Source organism: Pan troglodytes, chromosome 16 (assembly GCF_028858775.2).
Source record: "Pan troglodytes isolate AG18354 chromosome 16, NHGRI_mPanTro3-v2.0_pri, whole genome shotgun sequence".
Taxonomy (NCBI): domain Eukaryota; kingdom Metazoa; phylum Chordata; class Mammalia; order Primates; family Hominidae; genus Pan; species Pan troglodytes.
Genome location: NC_072414.2, coordinates 68,763,481 through 68,785,688, shown reverse-complemented (window position 1 = coordinate 68,785,688; position 22,208 = coordinate 68,763,481). Strand labels below are relative to the sequence as shown.

General features: G+C 38.6%; 1 protein-coding gene across 29 annotated transcripts in view; it reads left to right on the top strand.

Annotated features, from left to right (window-relative positions):
- Positions 1-22,208, top strand: part of SCAPER (S-phase cyclin A associated protein in the ER) — a 567,113-nt gene that overhangs the window by 64,657 nt on the left and 480,248 nt on the right. The window lies entirely within an intron of this gene.

Sequence of the window (22,208 nt, the reverse complement as noted above, 5' to 3'; positions counted from 1 at the left end):
GGCCTCCCAAAGTGCTGTGATTATAGGCATGAGCCACTGTGCCTGGCCCTGACTGGATCATTTATCTCACTTTTTCTAGTTTTAATAAATTCTGTATGCTTTTCATTTAATTACCTCTTATGAAAAATTGTTCTTTTGATCCATACACTAACATCAGCATTATGCTTCACGTTTTCTTGATTTTGAAGACTTTTTTTGGCATTACCTAATTATATATTTTAGGTTCTGTGAAGGATTTGGTAGAAAGCTGTCTTGACACATAGTTCTGGGCAGGGAATCAAAGGGTTGGAAACACACACAACATTATTTTTAAAATTCTTCTTATCTGTATTCTCCGTTGGTGCTGTAGATGGCACTAGTGAGATTTCACATTCTTTGGTTTCATGTTTAATGTCTAATTGGACATTACTCCCTTTCCATTGAGATACTTATCACTCTTCTAATTCACTTTGGTCAGGGAAAAGTGAGATTGATGGCTAACCATAAACAATCCTGGGTGGGATTGGGATGTCATTGTAAGGTGTGTTTTCTAATTTTAAATAATCTTGTGTTTGTAGTAGGATATTAAACAGACACATGGTATAGAGTGTCTCTATCTAAAAAGCCTGGCCTTTTAGTAAGTAGAGACTGTATACCATATTACTTTTTACTGAATAAAACTATTTTGAGGAAAACCAGAGTGATACATGTTTACAGAAATATTAAAGAGATAACTTCTGTTTTTATGATGAACATGGTTGAAAACCCTGGAATTCATTATTTAACCTTTGAAATATATGAGGGGTTAAAGAAGAGTTACATATTGAGACAGCAGCTATGTTTCCTCTTAAATTGGAAACAGTCAAAATAGGTTTTAGACTAACTTAAAAATACTAGTTATCAAAAGCAGGTTTCAAAATGAACAGTAGTTGAAACCATCTAAATGTATGTTGTGTGGTTGTTACACTTAAATGTTGTTACTATCAACATATAAAAACCTTTTTTTTTTTTTTTTTTGAGGCAGGTCTTTTTCTGTCACCCAGGCCAGAATGTGGTGGTACAAACATGGCTTACGAAGCCTTGACCTTCTGGGCTCAAGCAGTCCTCCTGCCTCAGCCTCCTGAGTAGCTGGGACCACAGGCGTACGCCACCATGCCTGGCTAATTTTAAAAAAATTTTTGTAGCGATGAGGATGCATCATGTTGCCCAGGCTAGTCTTGAACTCCTGGGCTCAAGCGATCCTCCTACCTCAGCATTCCAAAGTGGTGGGATTATAGGTATGAGCCACCATGCCCAGCCACTTTTTGTGTTTAAAGAAAAACATTTTTAAGTAAAATCATATTCTTGGAGTATAATGAGTCAGTATGTTGTGGTAGAAGACACTACTGGACTTAGTTTTCTGTTATGCTTTGTAAACTGAGCATTTGGGCTTAGAATATCTCTAGATTACCCCTAGAGATTAATCAAAGCAGCAGTTTCTTTTTTTGTTGTTGTTTAAAAATAACAAATGACTGATTGATGAAATCAAATTTACTTAAAAATATATATACTTTTTGAGTAAAGTGAGACTGACCAATTGCAATGACGTCTTTTTGTGATAAGCAGAAACTCTTGCACCTGTCTCTGACACGACTGTGTTTTAGGAAGCTAGAACTGGCCACAAGAAAGTGTGGCTTTTATTTCTGGTTCTGTCACTTATTCCAAGCTTTATAAAAGCTTACTAGCAATAGATTTTTGTGTGTGTAAGTTATAGATTAAAAGAATGGAGAAAGTTTCGACAAAGTGAGAGGAATAGAGATGTGTTTTCCATTCTTTATTCTGTGCCAAGATGCTCAAAGGCTTATGCTGAGAAATCTAGGAGTTTAAAAGGTATTTTTATATTCTACTCTTCTCCTCATCCAAGACTTACAGGTGGTGATGTAAGAAGATACAATTTAACGTTTGGTCTAAGCACATGCTGGGTATATACTAACTAGTTTTCTTGTTTTGTTTTGCTTTATTCTCATTATCAAAGCACTGCCATCCATGATCTCATTTGGTTAGTATCTTTATGAGATACATGACGCAATAATTTTTCCTCATTTTGTACGTGGATTCAGCCATTGTTTTGTTAATGCACTGAAAGATTTTTTCCTATTTGTGATTTTTATCCTTTAGCCTTAGTTAAAATAATCACAGTTCAGTTCTGTGTCTCATATGTAAAATGCAGTTAATAACACATATATGTAATTCACATGGTAAGTATAGCATGATGTGAAAAGTATCTTTCCTGTTTGCCCAGGATTTCTGACTAGATGCTAACTTTGTAATCAAAAGAAGCTACATTCCTCATTTTTTGAGTTTGAAGATTGTGCCTGTTTATGACATTGGCTACTTTACTACATAAATTGCTAAGAACTGACGTTCCAGCAAAACTCTAAGCATCACCCCTACATTTCCCTTGCTCTCTTACCAAGTAAGCTAGGGTGGGCTGGGGGAGTTGCTTTTTGGAGTGTGCTTAATGAAGTGGTGGCCATCTCCTCATTTGTTCTCACAAAATTTTGAGGTAAGGGTTGAAAGAGTTGGTTGTGAAATTTGTGGGTGTGGCTGCTGGAAGGGGAGATTGGCATCTTCTTCTCCGGTTGAATGTTTGTTGTGTGGACTGATTTTGGTGTCTCTGGAATGTGTTGAGAGAGTTTGGGGGAAAACATGCTGGGAATACATTTTATTTTCCTTTCCTTGTTTCCCATTTCAATCTGGAGGGAACTAGATGTGTGTCTCTGGAGGCTTGGGGACACTTTTGGATATAGAGACTGGCACCTGCATCTTAGAGATTTTGTAGCACAGTAGACTTGCTGGAGTAGCCTGTGCCAGCTGGGCTTGAAGGGACTCTAGGATAGTATGCCTTGAAAGGAGTTCTCAGTGATCAAGTAGAGAAGACCCGAGTATATCTAATGATCTATGTGAGGGAAGGAGCATAGGCATAGAAGAAGGTATTAGAGTCATAGGAGCTTCCTTTGGGGACGCTTGGCTAGGTGAGTATATGTAAAACTCTGATGGAGTTGGGCCCCAGTGTCTCCTATTCTCATATTTGTTTCTGTGCGTACTCAATCTTTAGCTCCCACTTATAAGAGAGAGCTTGGTACTTGGTTTTCTATTACTGCGTTAGTTTGCTTAGGATAATGGCCTCCAGCTGCATCCGTGTTCCTGCAAAGCACATGATCTTGTTTTTTCCTATGTCTGCATAGTATTCCATGGTGTATATGTACCACATTTTCTTTATCCAGTCTACCATTGATGGGCATCTAGGTTGATTCCATGTCTTTGCTATTGTGGATAGTGCTGCAGTGAACATATGTGTGCATATATCTTTTTGGTAGAGCGGTTTATGTTCCTTTGGGTATATACTTAATAATAGGATTGCTGGGTCAAATGGTAGTTCTGTTTTCAGTTCTTTGAGAAATCTCCAAACTGCTTTCCATGGTGGCTGAACAAATTTACATTCCCACCAGCAGTGTATAAGCATTCCTTTTTCTCTACAACTTTGCCGGCATCTGTTTTTGACTTTTAAATAATAGCCATTCTGTCTGGTATGATATGGGATCTCAGTGTGGTTTCGATTTGCATTTCTCTAATGATTAGTGATGTTGAGCATTTTTTCATATGCTCGTGTGTGTATTCTTTTGACAAATGTCTGTTCGTGTACTTTGCCCAGTTTTAAATGGGGTTGTATAGTTTTTCAAGACTGATGTGAGATGGTATCTCATTGTAGTTTTGTATTGCATTTGTCTGATGATTAGTCATGTTGAGCATTTGATATGGTTTGGCTCTGTCCCCACCCAAATCTCATCTTGAATTATAGTTCCCATAATCTCCACATATCGTGGGAGGTAATTTAATCACAGAGGTGGTTACCCTCATTCTGTTCTCGTGATAGTGATTGAGTTCTCATGATATCTGATGGTTTTATAAGGGGCTTTTCCCCCCTTTGCTCCACACTTCTCCTTGCTGCTGCCACATGGAAGAAGGACATGTTTACTTCCCCTTCCACCATGATCATAAGTTTTCTGAGGCCTCCCCAGTTATGCTGAACTGAGTCAGTTAAACCTCTCCTTTATAAATTAGCCAGTCTCAAGTATGTCTTTATTAGTAGTGTGAGAGCAGACTGATACAGCATTTTTTATATGCTTGTTGGCTGTGTTATGTCTTTGTTTGAGAAGTGTCCATGTCCTTTGCCCATTTTTTAATTGGGGCTGTTTGTTTTTTGCTTGTTGATTTAAATTCCTTATAGATTCTAGATATTGGACCTTTGTCAGATGCATAGTTTGTGAATGTTTTCTCCCATCTTGTGGGTTGTCTGTTTACTTTGTTAATTGTTTCTTTTGCTGTACAGAAGATGTTTAGTTTAATTATGTCCCACTTGTCTATTTTTTATTTTTGTTTTTGTTGGAATTGCTTTTGGGGATTTTGTTATGAAATTGTTGCCAAGACATATATCCAGAATGGTATCTTCTAGGTTTTCTTCTATGGTTTTTATAATTTGAGGCTTTACAATTACTTTTCTTTTCTTTCTTTCTTTTTCATTGAGATGGAGTCTCTCTCTGTTGCCCAGGCTGGAGTGCAATGGCGAGATCTCGGCTCACTACAAGCTCTGCCTCCCGGGTTCATGCCATTCTCCTGCCTCAGCCTCCCGAGTAGCTGGGACTATGGGTGCCTGCCACCACGCCCGGCTAATTTTTTGTATTTTTTAGTAGAGACGGGGTTTCACCATGTTAGCCAGAATGGTCTCAATCTCCTGACCTCGTGATCCTCCCACCTTAGCCTCCCAAAGTGCTGGGATTTACAGGTGTGAGCCACTGTGCCCAGCCTACAATTACTTTTTAAATCCATTTTGAGTTGATTTTTATATATGGTGAAAGGAAGTGGTCCAGTTTCAGTCTTCTGCATATGGCTAGCTAGTTATCCCAGCACCATTTATTGAATAAGGAATCCTTTATTCATTGCTTGTTATTGTTGACTTTTTGAAGATATGATGTTTGTAGGTGTGTGGCTTTATTTCTGGGTTCCCTAACTAGTTTCATTGTTATATGTATCTGATTTTTGTACCATGCTATTTTGGTTACTATGGCCTTGTAGTATGGTTTGAGTGGAGTAGTGTTCTGCCTCCAGCTTTGTTCTTTTTGCTTAGGATTGCTTTGGCTATTGGGGCTCTTTTTTGGTTCCACATGAGGTTTAGAACAGTTTTTTTGAATTCTGTGAAAAATGACATTGGTAGTTAGGAATTGGCATTGGTAGTTGGTAGTTTGGAATTGGTAGTTGGTAGTTTGGCATTGAATCTGTAAATTGCTTTGGGCAGTATAGCAATTTTAACAGTATTGATTCTTCCTATCCATGAGCATGGAATATGTTTCCATTTGTTTGTGTCATCTCTGATTTCTTTCATCATTGTTTTGTAATTCTCATTGTAGGGGTCTTTCACCTCCCTGGTGAAATTTATTTCTGGATTTTTTTTTTTTTGTGTGTGTGGCTAATGTGAATGGAATTGTGTTCTTGATTTGGTTCTCAGGTTGAACGTTACTGGTGTATAGAAATGCTACTGATTTTTGTACATTGATTTTGTGTCCTGAAACTTATCACTTCCGGGAGCCTTTGGACAGAGACTATAAGGTTTTCTAGGTATAGAATCATATTGTCTGCAGAGACAGCTTGACTTCCTCTCTTCCTGTTTGGATGCCTTTTATTTTATTCTCTCACCTGATTGTTCTGGCTAGGATTTCCACTACTGCATTGAATAGGAATGGTGAGGTGGGAATCCTTGTCTTGTTCTGGTTTTCAAGGGGAATAGTTTCAGCATTTGCCCATTCAGTATGATGTTAGCTATGAGAGTGTCATAGATGGCTCTTATTATTTTCAGTTATGTTATCTTTATACCTAGTTTGTTGAGGGTTTTTAACATGAAGTGATGTTGAATTTTATTGAAAGCCTTTTCTGTGTCTGTTGAGATGCTCATGTGGTTTTTGTTTTTAGTTCTGTTTATGTGGTGGATCACATTTATTGACTTGCATGTGTGAACCAACCTTACATCTCAGGAATAAAGCCTACTTGATCATGGTGAATTAACTTTTTGAAGTGCTGCTTGATTCTGTTTGCTAGTATATTGTTCAGTTTTGTTTTTCTTTCTTTTTTTTAAATCTGTGTTCATCAGGGATATTGGCCTGAGCTTTTCTGGTTTAATTTATTCCTAGACATTTTATTTGTGTGTGTGTGTGTGGCTATTGTGAATGGGATTGTGTTCTTGATTTGGTTCTCAGGTTGGATGTTATTGGTGTTTAGAAATGCTACTGGTTTTTGTATATTGATTTTGTATTCTGAAACTTTAATGAAGTTTCATTTATCAGTTCTAGGAGCCTTTGGATGTTGCGTCTCTGCCAACATCCAATTTTTGGGAACAATTTTAGTAGAATTCTTATTAGCTCTTCTTTGTATATCTGATGGAATTCAGCTGTGAATCTGTCTGGTTCAGGGATTTTTTTGGTTTTTAGGTTTTTTCTTAATGATTCCATTTCAGAACTCATTGTTGGTTTGTTCAGGATTTCAGTTTCTTTTGGGTTCAATCTTGGCAGGTTGTATGTTTCCAGAAATTTATCCGTTTCTTTTAGGTTTTCCAGTTGGTATGCACAGAGGTGTCTCTAATAGTCTCTGAGGGTTTTTTGTATTTCTGTGGGGTTGGTGGTAATGTGAACTTTGTCATTGCCAATTGTGTTTATTTCAATCTTTTTTTCTTTATTAATCTACCTAGCTGTCTATCAACTTTGTTTATTTTTTTCTAAGAACCAACTTTTCTTCATTGATATTTTGAATGGATTTTCATGTCTCAATGTTGTTCAGTTCAGCTCTTCCTTATTAGTATGGTGGTGAGTATCCTTGCCCGTCAGTGTTCAGTTCAGCTCGGAGTTTGGTTATTTATTTTCTTTTGCTAGTTTTGGGGTTGGTTTGCCCGTGTTTTTTTCTTTGACTTCCTCTAGGTATGATGTTAAGTTGTTAATTTTAGATCTTTCTAACTTTTTGATGTATGCATTTAGTGCTATAAACTTTCCTCTTACTATTGCTGTAGCTGTGTCCAAGAGATGCTCTTATGTTGTTTCTTTGTTTTTATTAGTTTCAAAGAATTTTTTGATTTCTGTCTTAATTTCATTGCTTATCCAAAAATGATTCATGAGCAGGTTGCTTAATTTCCATGTAATTGTATGTTTTTGAGAGATCTTATTATAGATTTCTGTTTTTATTGCACTGTGGTCTGAGGGTGTAGTTTGTATGATTTCACTTTGAATTTGTTGAGAATTGCTTTATGGCTGAGTGTGTGGTTCATCTTAGAGTATGTGCTGTGTGTAGATGAGAAGAATTTATATTCATTTGTCATTGGGTGGAGTATTCTGTAGATACCTGTTAAGTCCATTTGATCAAGTGTCAATTTAGGTCCTTAATATCTTTGTTAATTTTCTACCTTGATCTGTCTAACACTGTCAGTGGGGTGTTGAAATCTCCTATTGTTATGTGTGGTTATCTAAGTCTCTTCATAGGTCTCTGAGAACTTATGTCATGAATCTAGGTGCTCTAATGTTGGGTACATATATGTTTAAGATAGTTAAATCTTCTTGTTGAATTGAACCCTTTATCAATATGTAATACTCTTCTTTGTCCTTTTTGATCATGGTTGGTTGAAAATCTGTTTTGTCTGAAATAACGACAACTCCTGTTTTTTTGTTTTCTGTTTGCTTGATAAATCTTTCTGCATCCCTTTACTTTGAGTCTGTGGTTGTCATTGCATGTGAGATGCGTCTTTTGAAGGCAGCCTACAGTTGGGTCTTGCTTCTTTATCCAGCTCACCACTCTGTGCCTTTTAAGTGGAATGTTTAGCCCATTTATATTCAAAGTCAATATTGATATGTGATGCATTAATCCTATTATCATGTTGTTAGCTGGTTGATTCTTATGTCGACTTGATTGTATAGTTGCTTTTTCGTGTCAGTGGGCTCTTATGGTGGCACTTATTGTTTTTTCATTTTCATGTTTAGCACTCCCTTAGGGACCTCTTTTAAGGCAGGTCTGATGGTAACAAATTCCCTTAGCATTTGCTTGTGTCAAAAGGATTTTATTTCTCCTTTGCTTATGAAGCTTAGTTTGGCTGGATATGAAATTCTTGGTTGGAATTTATTTTCATTAAGGATAGTGAATATAAGCTCCCAATCTCTTCTGGCTTGTAGGGTTTCTGCTGAAAGGTCTGCTGTAAGCCTGATGAGTTTCCCTTTGTAGGTGACTTGCCCCTTCTCTCTAGCTGCCTTTAAGGTTTTTTCTTCTGCATTGACCTTGGAGAATCTGATAATTATGTGTCTGGGGGATGGTTGTCTTATATAGTATCTTGCAGTTGTTCCCTGAATTTGCATGTTGATGTGTCTAGTGAGGTTGGGGAAATTTTCATGGACAATTTCTGCGTATTAGTTCATTTTTACACTGCTATGAAAAAATACCTGAGACTTGGTAGTTTATAAAGAAAAGAGATTTAACTGGCTAATGGTTCCACAGGCCGTACGGGAAGCATCCAGCATCTGTTTCTGGGGAGACCTCAGGGAGCTTTTACTCATGGCAGAAGGCAAAACGGGAGCAGCAGGCATCTTACATGGCAGGAACAGGACCAAGAGCGAGGGGGAGGTGCCACACACTTTAAGCAACCAGATCTCGTGAGAACTCTGTCATGAGGACAGCACCAAAGGGATGGTGCTAAGCCGTTCATAAAGGTTTCACCCTCATGATTCAGTCACCTCCCACTAGGCCCTCCAGCACTGGGGATTACAATTGAACTCGAGATTTGGGAGGAGACACCGATCCAACCGTATAATTCCTCAAATATGTTTTCCAAATTGCTTGCTCTATCTCTGACTCGTTCAGGAATGCCAGTGTGTTAGAGGTTTGGTCTCTTTACATTATCACATATTTCTCAGAGGTTTTGTTCATTTTTTAAAATTCCTTTTTCTTTATATGCTTGCACTGATTTGAAAGAGCAGTCTTTGACCTCTGAGATTCTTTCCTCAGCTTCATGTATTCTCTTATTAATTCTTCCAATTGTATTGTGAAATTCCTGTAGTGAATTTTTCATTTCCAGAAGTTCAGTTTGGTTCTTTCTTAAAATGGCTGTGTTGTATTTCAACTCATAGATGGTGTCACTGTTTACCTTGCGTTGGTTTTCAGCCTTCTCCTATATCTTGTGGAGTTTCCTTCCCATCCAGATTCTGAGTTGTAGGTCTTTCATTTCAGCCATCTCAGTCTAGTTAAGAACCATTGCTGAGGAGCTAGTGCAGTTATTTGGAGATAAGATACTCTGGTTTGAGAATTGCCAGAATTTTTGTGCTGGCTCTTTCTCATCTGTGTGTGGTGATGTTCTTTTAATTTTTGAAGTTGCTGTTCTTTGGATAGAGCCTTTTGCTTTTATATTCTTTGATGCACTTGAGGGTTTGACTGTGGTATAATTTGGGTTTAGTCAGTTGGCTTCATTTCTGAATGCTTTCAGGCCACCAAGCCTCAGCACAGCACTCCTGTGCTGTGGACTCTAACCCTGGGGGGCTGGAACTAGGCCTGCAGCTTTGTTCTCTGGTCCCTAGAGGTCAAGCACCTGCTGCACTTGAGGGACCGAGGTACTCCCAGTCAGCTGACAACCACATTCTGACAGGCTGCTAGCAAATATGCTCCGGTGGGGTGATGGAAGGGGTCATGGGAGAGTATGCTGTGGTGGTGGTGCGGGGGCATTGTGGGTGAGTGTGTACCAGTGCGGCGGTGGGGCAACCACAGGTGATTGCGCACCAGTAGGGTGGTGGGGGATGCCATAGGTGAGTACTCACCAATGGGGTGATTGAGGGGGAGGGGTTGGTGTACACCAACAGAACAATGGGGGCCCTGTGGATGTGCATAGTGGTGGTGGGTCCTCATGCACATGCATGCTGACAAGGGGATGTTGTGGGTGTGTGTGTGCCGGCAGGGTCCTGTCTACAAAAGCACTCCTATGGGAGGGTGGGGGCTGGGAAAGAGTTATGGTAGTGGCCACTGACAAGCATTTCAGTGGGGCCACTGTGGCTGTGTTGCGAGTGTGTGTGGCCAGGGAGGGACCCTGAAAGAGGCCAGCAAATGGGAGCATTTAGATCAGACTGGCCCTGTACTGCAGGCAAGACAGCCCTGCTCTCTCCTGGTCTGGCAGCTAAGAAAAGCCAAACCCCTACCTATAGGAGTATGGCAAGCCTTGGGGAATGGGAGCCCATGGCCATGCTCCATAGTAGCTGTCCCCATGCCTAACCCTCTGGGCTCCATGCAGTTTGGAGTTCTTTCTCTGCCAACTCCCCAGGCAGTTCTCCCTGCCATCTCAAATGCCTGTGGAGGTCATGAGGGGCTCCTGCAGGTCTTTGGTGAGGGTGGACCACTCCATGCCTGTTTTACTCACCCCTTCCATAGGAGCCACTTTGGGCCAGGAATGGGTCACGGTGCTTGGCAACCCTGTTTGGGGTTCCCAGCTTCCTTCCCCTTCAGCCCCAGGGTCTGTCTTCTCCCTCTATCCACTCTCAATGCCTTCTTTACAAAGATCTGCTTGGAGTGTGCCAGTCTACTTGATGTTTTGATCTTTCTTGGTGGGTGAAGCTCTTCTTCCTGGCTACGTCTAGTTGGCCATTTTGGCTCTTCTGTCTCACAACATTTTAAACCGGTAAAACTAAGTTCATGATATCTCCTTCCCACCTCAAACCTGATGTGTTTCTCTTCCTTGAATGACACATACTACTTTTACCCCCAGGTGTTTGTGCTTGAGACCTGGGAGACGTCCTTTGTTCCTTCTCTCACCTCACAAAACCACTCACTATCCAATGGATTAATTCCTTTCAGAATTACCTCCTAATTCTTTCCAGTCCATTCACATCTCTCACTCTACTGCTACCATCCTAGTCCAAGCTGTCATAAAATGCTTAGATTACAAGTGAAGCCTTCTAACAGGACTCCCTGCATCCTTCTAATTGATTCTCCACACTGCAGGCAGATTGCTACTTAGAAAATGACGAATATGTCTCTCTCATTACTTTGATTGTAGTTGTTCAACGGTTTTTCTTTACTCTGGGCATCAGAATCCTTAACATGGTGATGTTAAGGATCTTGAGTGACTTGATCTATGAATTCTTCATTTCACACCACTTTTGTCCCCTCCCTTCTGCCCCATGTAAATCAGACTTCCTTTGGTTCCGTAACCATATCATGTCCTTGCATGTTTCCTGGCCTTTCCACGTTCTAATTTTTCCGCCCAGAACACTCTTCCCTCCTTCTCCTTGCCCAACACCTTCTTACTCATTTCTTTTACTTAACTCCTATTCATAATTTACATTTCAGCCTAAGTGTCACTTTCCCAGGGGAGCCTAACTTACGTTTCAGACTATGATATGCTCTTATAGTGTATATGCTTCTCTTTGGAAATATATATCACAGTTGAAATGAAATAATTATATATTTAGTTGTTTAATATCTGTCTCCCTTTCTAGACACTAAGCTCCATGAGGATAGAAACAACACTGTATTGTTTACCCCTCCATCTTCAGTACTTGGTACTGGCACTGGATCATAGGAAATGCCCAGTAAATACGTGTTGAATGGGTGTGTGAAGCCATGAGACTACATACACAGTTGCACTGACGTTAGTCTTCATAGTTGTGTGATTCTTAATTCCCCCAGTGATTGTTAGCAGCCAGTCATATGCTAAAAAGGTACAAAGATGGTGGGTATATGGATTAATCTTGCGCTAATGTTCTTCAAGCAGATGCATTGGGATTTCAATAGAGTAAAAGGAGTTGAAGAGGGTAAGAGAGTAGTTGGAGTAATGGGCCATAGAACCTAAGCTGATGGGGAAGGAAATGATTATAAGAGAAGCCTCATAGTGATGCTAAGTATTTACAAATACTCCTTGGACATGGAGGAGTGAGTAACATGGATTCTCTATAGATAGTGTTAGGTTTACATTTATATTTTTGAAATTAATATTTAGATTCTCCAAATACTAGTTTTCTGAATCTCCTTGATCTGTCAATAGTGTTATGTAGTCTTTTATCTCTCGTGTCCCCTCCCACCTTTCCTGAGTCCCCAGAATCCATTATATCATTCTTTATGCCATTGCACATCCTCATAGCTTAGCTTCCACTTGTAAGTAAGAACATAAAATATTTGGTTTTCCATTCTTGAGTTACTTCACTTAGAATAATGGCCTCCAACTCCATCCACAGTGCTGCAAAGGTCATTATTTCATTCTGTTTTATGGCTGAGTAGTATTTCATGGTGTATATATACATTTTTTTTTGTCCACTTGGTTGATGGATATTTAGGTTGGTTTCAAATTTTTGAAATTGTGAATTGTGCTGCTATAAACATGCGTGTGCATGATGTGTCCTTATCATACAAGGACTTCGTTTCCTTTGGGTAAATACCCAGTAGTGGGATTGCTGGATCATTTGATCCAGCCTGGCCCTTAAATGCTTTTCATTGTGAATTCTGTTTTGTCTGATATTAATGTTATAATCTTATTGTTTTGATTTGCCTGTTATACTTTAGCTCAGGAATTGAAATTTGTTACAGAGAACATGAGATTCAGGACAAGGATAGAAGGCTAAGAGTTCACTTCTGCATTTATGGGAGTTGGCTTCTGTTACCTCACCATTGTCTTACATTAATAGCCATCTTTTCTTCATCTGTATCTGTATCTTTTCTTCTTAGCCTTATTCTGCATATTCCCTGTTGTGTTTCATGCATTGTAGTCTTCACAGTAAAATTTTACTGTTTGATTGGTTAAATAAGTAATTTCTCCTGTATATGTAACATTTACTAAAGCATTGTTTTATGAGTGTTTAAGTTGTAGAGATAGATAGCTGTCATTTTTTACTCTGTTTAACATGACACTTTATTGACAATTTCTGAGTTGACAGATCTTTGTTCCTTATATCTAGTTTTCATATACATTATCATCAATATGATAGAGCATTGATTTTTTTCCTTTTGGGTATGTTGAATAATGGAATAACTTGAGACTGTAATTACCATATCATAACTACTGTTGGGTTAGTCAAATTTGACTTGTCTGGTTGTCTCAGTCTGTTTTCTATTGCTTATAACAGAATACTAGAAACTGGGTAATTTATAAAATAATTATATATTATATAAATATATACAAATCTTATCTTTATAATTATAAAGATAAGAAATTTATTTCTCATAGTTATAGACAGGCTTTATCTGGTTTGGGCCTTCTTGCTGGTGGGGACTCTCTGCAGAGTCCCAAGACAACATAGGACATCACATGGTGAGGGGGCTGAGCCTACTAGCTCAGGCCTCTCTTTCTCCTCTTAATAAACGCACCAGTCTCATTCCCATGCTAATTCATGAATCCATTAACCCATTAAACCTTTCATGAGAGCAGAGCCCTCATGGCCCAATTATCCCTTAAAGCCATGCCTCTCAGTACTGCCACAATTGAGGATTAAATTTCAACATGAGTTTTTAAGAGACAAATATTCAAACCATAGCACTGGGATAAGTTCCTAGTTATGTTAGCCTAGTTTCTAGACATAGGTATTATACCAATTTATACCATACTTTCATTTTTCAACTGTTTCTTCCTGATTTATTTTTGTTGATGGAACCACCATTTTTCTAGTCACCTGTGTTCTATATTTTGTTGACTACAAAGTTCCTATCCATTCATCTTTTGCATTTTTTTTTTCCATTCACAAGCTCCTTCCCTCTTTCCTACTGTCAAGATACTGATTTTTGAAGACTCTTATTACTCTCCGATGAAGTGTTATCTTTTTGGTGTGTCCTCCTCTAGTTTTTTTCTTTTTATAGTCCTTCATATTACTTTCCTGCTGTAAAACTTGGATCAATTCTATCTCTATAGGCTTCTGAATCCGCAGTAGACTAATCATTTTGGCTTTTAAAACCTCCTACTGTATGGTCTTAGGTGACTTTTTTGGTTATGTTATAATTAGTGCTAAGCTGCCTGTATACTCACTACAGAAGAGCTTGAGAAAGCTGAGTCCTCAGGACCGAGTCCACAGGCTATGGGATTCCAAGTGGAGACGTATTTTTAAAAAATGAATTAGTGTCTCATTTCGGAACTGGCATAATGCAACAGGATGAAATAACCTCAGCCCTGAGATTTTGTTGGACTTAATCTCAGTAGCAGTCATCTGTAGCTTTTAGACAAAGAGAGGAAATGGAAAGAAAGAGAAATGGGATGTTGGGAAGTGGACATTTGTTCAAGTCAATTTGGTGGAAGAATAGTAACTGGAGGGTGAAATCCAGTTCTACCTTACTTTTTTTTGTCTAATTCATTACGATTTAGACACATTACAACTTCGCTTTGTCAGAAAAAAAAGAATGAAAATCATGTATGTGATTGGTAATAGAAACCAAAATAGAGCAGAATATGAAACTGAAAAATGAATCATGAGATCTGAATGTGATCTTAAAAATCATATAATCTAGCCATTTTATCTTACTGATGGGAAGCTGTAAAACTAAATTATGTGTCAGAAATTACATAACAAGTTAGCCTCAGAGCTAGGGACTGGAAACACAAGTGGACTTATATTTTATTCAACCACATTTAATGAATATTACAACATGCACTGTTTTGGGTGAAGTATAACAAAAATGCCTTACATCAAACATCATGTTGATTTAAATGCCACAGTTTTTTCCTTTTATAATTTATTTAAAGACTTCGTTTTAGGAGGGAACATCCATGCTTCTCCTTCTATGGATGTCGACTTGGGTTATTTACACTTTTTATTGAGATAATTCCTTTTTTTAAAAATTATTATTATACTTTAAGTTTTAGGGTACATGTGCCCAATGTGCAGGTTAGTTACATATGTATACATGTGCCATGCTGGTGCACTGCACCCACTCACTCGTCATCTAGCATTAGGTATATCTCCCAATGCTATCCCTCCCCCCTCCCCCCACCCCACAACAGTCCCCAGAGTGTGATGTTCCCCTTCCTGTGTCCATGTGTTCTCATTGTTCAATTCCCACCTATGAGTAAGAATATGCGGTGTTTGGTTTTTTGTTCTTGTGATAGTTTACTGAGAATGATGATTTCCAATTTCATCCATGTCCCTACAAAGGACATGAACTCATCATTTTTTATGACTGCATAGTATTCCATGGTGTATATGTGCCACATTTTCTTAATGCAGTCTATCATTGTTGGACATTTGGATTGGTTCCAAGTCTTTGAGATAATTCCATTTTTTAATTGAAAATTCTTTTTTAACTATTTGAAATGATAGAAATTTTTCAGATAATGACTGCAACATAGAAAACAGATCTTTTTGTGGCCAGGCACGGAGGCTCACGCCTGTAATCCCAGCACTTTTGGGAGGCCGATGTGGGTGGATCACCTAAGGTCAGGAGTTCGAGACCAGCCTGACCAATATGGTGAAACCCCGTTTCTACTAAAAATACAAAAATTAGCTGGGCGTGGTGGTGTGCGTCTATAGTCCCAGCTACTTGGGAGGCTGAGTCAGGAGAATTGCTTAAACCCAGGAGGGAGAGGTTGCAGTGAGACGAGATCACCTCACTGCACTCCAGCCTGGGCAACAGAGCGAGACTCTGTCTCAAAAAAACAAAACAAAAGAAAAAACAGATCTTCTTGGTGCCCAGACCACTAGGTGTAGTAGGAAAGGTTATGATTCTGTTTTTTATTATTCTGGGTTATTGAAATGATTTGAGATTTGATCACTGTGGAGAAAAGATAGTCAATTTACAATTTTGGAATAAATTTTGCTCCTCTGTGCATGTTTGTCTCAATGAAGGTAAATATTTTAAGAATAACATTTTTTTGACTAATAACTTAGAAAGTGAGATGTGTTACTATGGACAAATATGGTTTGAAAGAGAAAGGACTTTTGTTTTTATAGCACTTATGGACTTGAATATCCATTGACATTAGTTATTATACTTGATACGGCCCGTAGGAGGAGAGGTAACTTCTGGCTGTAGGATCATAGAAGAGTTTGTATATGTGGTATTTGTGCTGGCTCTTAAAGGGAGAATAGGAGCTATCTTCAGTTAACAGTCATGTTAGTGTGTCCTCTAAGCTAGTTGTGTGATTTTAAAAAAAAATCACCAAATTGTATTCAACCTTTGTGTTCATAAATGAAGAGGTTGGACTAGATGAGGGCTGAAGATCCTTGAGGCTGAATAAAAGCATATAATTGGTATTGGGAGAATATTCCAGGCAAAAGAAAGATCTTGAAGCAGTTGTTTGGAGGTAACTGTGCAGGCATCTATGAGGGATTTGAATTTGAGTGTATTGATTTTGAGCTTTATAACTTAGCATTTTTGTCTATGTATTCTTAGTGGCAGTAGGTCTCTGATTTTTCTTAGTGGGAAATACTATTAGAAGCATCTAGTCAAGCCAACTTGCAAGTGAGTTGAGATAAAAATTGATTAGGAATTGCAGTAAAATATTTGTATCACTACCCAGGCAACTACAAATTTTATTTACCCACAAAGATGCAGGTAAGGTTTAAATTATAAAGGAGAATGGCTTCCATTAGCAGATTTTAATTTGTAAGGTTTTGGTTGGTGAAGATATTAAGTATTCTTTTTGCAAATAGATTATATTAAAAATTTAGGAGAGATATTTTTTAAAAATGTGATTGAAAACTGAAGATTGTGAATGACATTGACAGTTTTGCAAATGGTTTACTTGATGTTTTGCTTTTAGATGATTTCCCTGTTGAACTATTTATTCCAGTAGTAACATTCAAAAAACTAGATAAGATGTTCTTAAAAAATAATATTTTAAGAAACTCGTTTTCATTTTGGTAAAGCTCATTTTTTTTCATAAAGGTTCCCTTTTGTCACTGACTTCTCATGCAGTGCATGTTTCTAGCCCTTTATCACTATGGGAGTACTCCACTGTGCTAATTCCTGTAGCTGAATTGGAGGGCTGTATTGATGTCGTGGGCCCAAGGGCCTGTGCACTAGTATTGTGTGTCAGGAGGACAAAGGGATGGCGCCAACCTTCCTGCTCTGTGCGCCAGTAACTAGAATTAATTACAAACCAATCGAATCCGTTGCAGCCAATTGGTAAACTAATTGGTAATTTTAGCTGTACATCTATATGGAGTTATCTGAATGCCTATAACATTACCTTCAGAGCCACTTTTGTTCTGTTTCATCCTGCTTGACAAAATGGCCTTCATAGCTTTGAGGAGAAAGATGTGCATCAGTGACTATGAGGTTGCTCCAGCTGCTTGTCTTGTTTGTATTCCCTTGTTCGTAAAACATGACTCGGATTACAGCTGCGTGGTACCACTCTGATCATTTTTGATAACATTGAGTTAAACATTCCTTGAAATAGGCTGTGTAAGCCACCAAATATACTTTCTCTTTGCCAACAAATTTCTGAAGTATAGCGGCTTATATTCTTGCCCCTTCAGAGTTAGTTAGTTTTTTTTTTTTTCCAAAAAGAAATCAGTAGAAAACTTCTGAAGTAAATTATTCTGAGTTGTCTTTTTGTACCTTAATGTAGGTGATTTAAGTCAAATGAATTTGATTAAAAAATTTGAATTATATTAGTAGAATTGAGGGAAGGAAGCCAACTAAATTTTTACATTTGTCCTTTTCTTGATTGTAGAAGACTTTTATTAACAGTTTTTTGGCACCAAGGATTACTTCTGAAAGGAAATAAGCAGTACTTCTTTGTTCAGAAGGTTGTTTTAAAGTAGAATGTAACTTTTATGACTAAGGTAAGGGTGGTACTGTATTTCACTTGTGAATAATTTGGCATATATTCATTATTAGTCTTGGGTCTGAGTTCCGAAGTATATGTATGTTTGTTTATTTAATTTTATTTTTATTTATTGTATTTTTATTTTAATTTATTTATTTTATTATATTTTATTTTGAGACAGAGTTTTGCTCTTGTTGCCCAGGCTGGAGTGCAATGGTGTGATCTGGGCTCACTGGAACCTCCGCCTCCCAAGTTCAAGCAATAATCATGCCTTAGCCTCCTGAGTAGCTGGGATTACAGGGGCCTGCCACCATGCTTGGCTAATTTTTTGTATTTTTAGTAGAGATGGAGTTTCACCATGTTGGCCGGGCTGGTCTCAAACTCCTGACCTCACATGATCCAGCTACCTCAGCCTCCCAAAGTGTTGGGATTACAGGCGTGAGCCACAGCGCCCAGCCCAAAGTATATCTATGTTTAAAAACACTTATAAGTGAAAAATATTTTTGAGGTTTTTGAGTGTGACTGATAATATAAAATCAGACTAAGCTATAGAAAAATAATGCATTTATAATACAAATGATCATTTTTATAGCTGCTTGGCATTTTCTGATTGTCATTTTATGAGAGTATTGGGAAGTTATCTTTATAGTAAGGTGAGACTGGTATATCTTTATGGCAAAGTGAGAATGGTATGAGACTGGTAAAGCAAATACATTTTAAAGTTTTTTAAATGCAATTAAATGACAGCTTTGACTGTTGTAGTAAGACATACACACAGTCACATTTGATATCAATTTCTTCTTCCTGAGGAGTGGAGTGATTAGATTTTAGTGGCCTGTGCTTTAACAGTCTTTTCTTCCATAAAATTTTAATTTCCATTTAGATGCATCAGTGATCAGTACCAAAAATTTATCTTTGCCAAGTGTGTAGAGTGTATTGTCACAATAATATAATTTTGGGTTATTTAAAGGAGACAATTAGAAGACAGCAATGGTAATCATTGTGAATGGTGCAGTAGGCACAGATGATCTATATGTCCTAGTTAAGCTGATTTGAATATGATTTTCTGTCAGATCCAGACAATTTAAAATTTATCTTTGGAAGTTCAGTGTCAGTGGAAATGTTATATTTGGTAACAGAAGGCAGATAACCCATCATATGATTGAAAACTGGTTTTAAGTTGTGCAGAGTTGCCTTTATTTATTTAGCTTTGTATTAGCTGCTTAAGAAATGTTGGTAAAACTTTGAACATTTACTTTTTTAAACATATTTCCTTCTTTTTCTTTCTTTTTTTTGTGACTTTATTTTTTTAAGACCAATTTTAGGTTCACAACAAAATTAAGAGGAAGGTAGAGATTTTCCATATAACCCCTGCCCCCATACATGCATAGCCTCCTCCATTATCAATATCATACACCTGAGTGGTATATTTGTTACAATTGATGAGCCTGTGTTGACAAATCATTATCATTCCCAAGTCCATAGTTTACATTTATGTTTGCTCTTGGTCTTATACGTTCTATGATTTTGGACCAATGTATGATGACATGTATTTGCTATTTTAATAATATGCAGAGTAGTTTCATTGCCCTAAAAATCCCCTGTGCTCTGCCTGTTAATTCTTCCCCAGTCCCCCACCCCTAACCCCAGCAGCCACTGATCTTTTTACTCTCTCTAGTTTTGCTTTTTTCAGAATGTTGTATAGTTGGAATCATATAGTATGTAACCTCTACTTTTATTTCTTACCTTTTTTTTTAGAGATGAGGTCTTACTGTGTTGCCCAAGCTGGCTTCAAATTCCTGGGTTCAAGAAATTCTCCCACCTCAGCCTCCTGAGTAGCTGGGACTACAGTCATGCGTCACCATGCCTGACTAATTTTTAAAAATTTTTAGTAGGGATGAAGTCTCACTCCTGGGCTCAAGCAGTCCTGCCACCTCAGCCTCCCAAAGTGCTTTGATTACGGGTGTGAGCCACCGTGCCCGGCCCCACTGTGGTGTTTTGTTTTGTTTTGAGAGAAGGTCTCGCCCTGTCACCCAGGCTGGAGTGTAGTGGCTTGATCAGAGATCACTGCAGCCTCAACTTCCCAGGCTCAAGTGATCCCCCCCAACCTCAGCCTCTCTAGTAGCTGGGACTACAGGCACACACCACTATGCCTGGCTCATTTTCTGTATTTTTTTTGTAGAGATGGAGTTTTGCCATGTTCCTCAGGCTTGTCTCCAACTCCTGTGCTCAAGTGATTTCTCGGCCCTGGCCTCCCAAACTGCTGGGATTATAGGCGTGAGCCACCTTACTTGGCCCCTGCCATATTTTAAAATACTTTGATAGATCATTCTTTTTAGCCGTGAGCAATATTTCATTTTCTGGATGTACCACAGTTTGTTTATTCATTCATGTACTGAAGAACGTCTTGGTGGCTTCCAAGTTTTGTCAATTATGAATAAAGCTGCTATACACAGCTGTGTGCAGCTTTTTGTGTGGATGTAAGTTTTTAAATGGCTTTGGGTATTTACTAGGAGTGCAGTTGCTGGATCACATGGTAAGAGAACGTTTAGTTTTGTAAGAAACTGCCACACTGTCTTCCAAAGTAGCTGTACCATTATGCATTCCCACTAGCAATAAATGAGTGTTCCCATTGCTCTACATCCTCATCAGCATTTGCTGTTGTCAGTTTTCTGGATTTTGGTCATTCTAATAGGAGTGTAATAATATCTCATTGTTATTTTAATCTGCATTTCCCTGATGACTTATGATGTGGAGCATGTTTTCATATGTTTATTTTCCATTTGTATATCTTCTTTGGTGAAGTGTCTGTTAAGGACTTTGGCTTATTATTTAATCAAATTATTTTTCTTATTGTTGAGTTTTTTTTTTCTTTTTTTAAAAATTTTATTATTATTATACTTTAAGTTTTAGGGTACATGTGCACAACGTGCAGGTTTGTTACATATGTGTATACATGTGCCATGTTGGTGTGCTGCACCCATTAACTTGTCATTTAGCATTAGGTGTATCTCCTGATGCTATCCCTCCCCCCCTCCCCCCACCCCACAACAGTCCCCGGTGTGTGATGTTCCCCTTCCTGTGTCCTTATGTTCTCATTGTTCAATTCCCACCTATGAGTGAGAACACGTGGTGTTTGGTTTTTTGTCCTTGCGATAGTTTGCTGAGAATGATGGTTTCCAGCTTCATCCATGTCCCTACAAAGGATATGAACTCATCATTTTTTGTGGCTGCATAGTATTCCATGGTGTATATGTGCCACATTTTCTTAATCCAGTCTATCACTAATGGACATTTGGGTTGGTTCCAAGTCTTTGCTGTTGTGAATAGTGCCGCAATAAACATACGTGTGCATGTGTCTTTATAGCAGCATGATTTATAGTCCTTTGGGTATATACCCAGTAATGGGATGGCTGGGTCAAATGGTATTTCTAGTTCTAGATCCCTGAGGAATCGCCACACCGACTTCCACAATGGTTGAACTAGTTTACAGTCCCACCAACAGTGTAAAAGTGTTCCTATTTCTCCACATCCTCTCCAGCACCTGTTGTTTCCTGACTTTTTAATGATCGCCATTCAAACTGGTGTGAGATGGTATCTCATTGTAGTTTTGATTTGCATTTCTCTGATGTCCAGTGATGATGAGCATTTTTTCATGTGTCTTTTGGCTGCATAAATGTCTTCTTTTGAGAAATGTCTGCTCATATCCTTTGCCCACTTTTTGATGGGGTTGTTTTTTTCTTGTAAATTTGTTTGGGTTCATTGTAGATTCTGGATATTAGCTCTTTGTCAGATGAGTAGCTTGCAAAAATTTTATCCCATTTTGTAGGTTGCCTGTTCACTCTGATGGTGGTTTCTTTTGCTGTGCAAAAGCCTTCCTCTCTCAACTGGTCAAAGTCATTCTCCGTCCAGCTTTGTTCTGTTGCTGGTGAGGAGCTGCGTTCCTTTGGAGGAGGAGAGGCGCTCTGATTTTTAGAGTTTCTGGTTTTTCTGCTCTGTTTTTTCCCTATCTTTGTGGTTTATCTACCTTTGGTCTTTGATGATGATGACGTACAGATGGGTTTTTGGTGTGGATGTCCTTTCTGTTTGTTAGTTTTCCTTCTAACAGTCAGGAACCTCAGCTGCAGGTCTGTTGGAGTTTGCTGGAGGTCAATTCCAGACCCTGTTTGCCTGGGTATCAGCAGCAGTGGCTGCAGAACAGAGGATATTGGTGAACTGCAAATGCTGCTGCCTGATCGTTCCTCTGGAAGTTTTGTCTCAGAGGAGTACCCAGCCATGTGAGGTGTCAGTCTGCCCCTACTGGGGGGCGGCTCCCAGTTAGGCTACTTGGGGATCAGGGACCCACTTGAGGAGGCAGTCTGCCTGTTCTCAGATCTCAAGCTGCATGCTGGGAGAAACCACTACTGTCTTCAAAGCTGTCAGAGAGGGACATTAA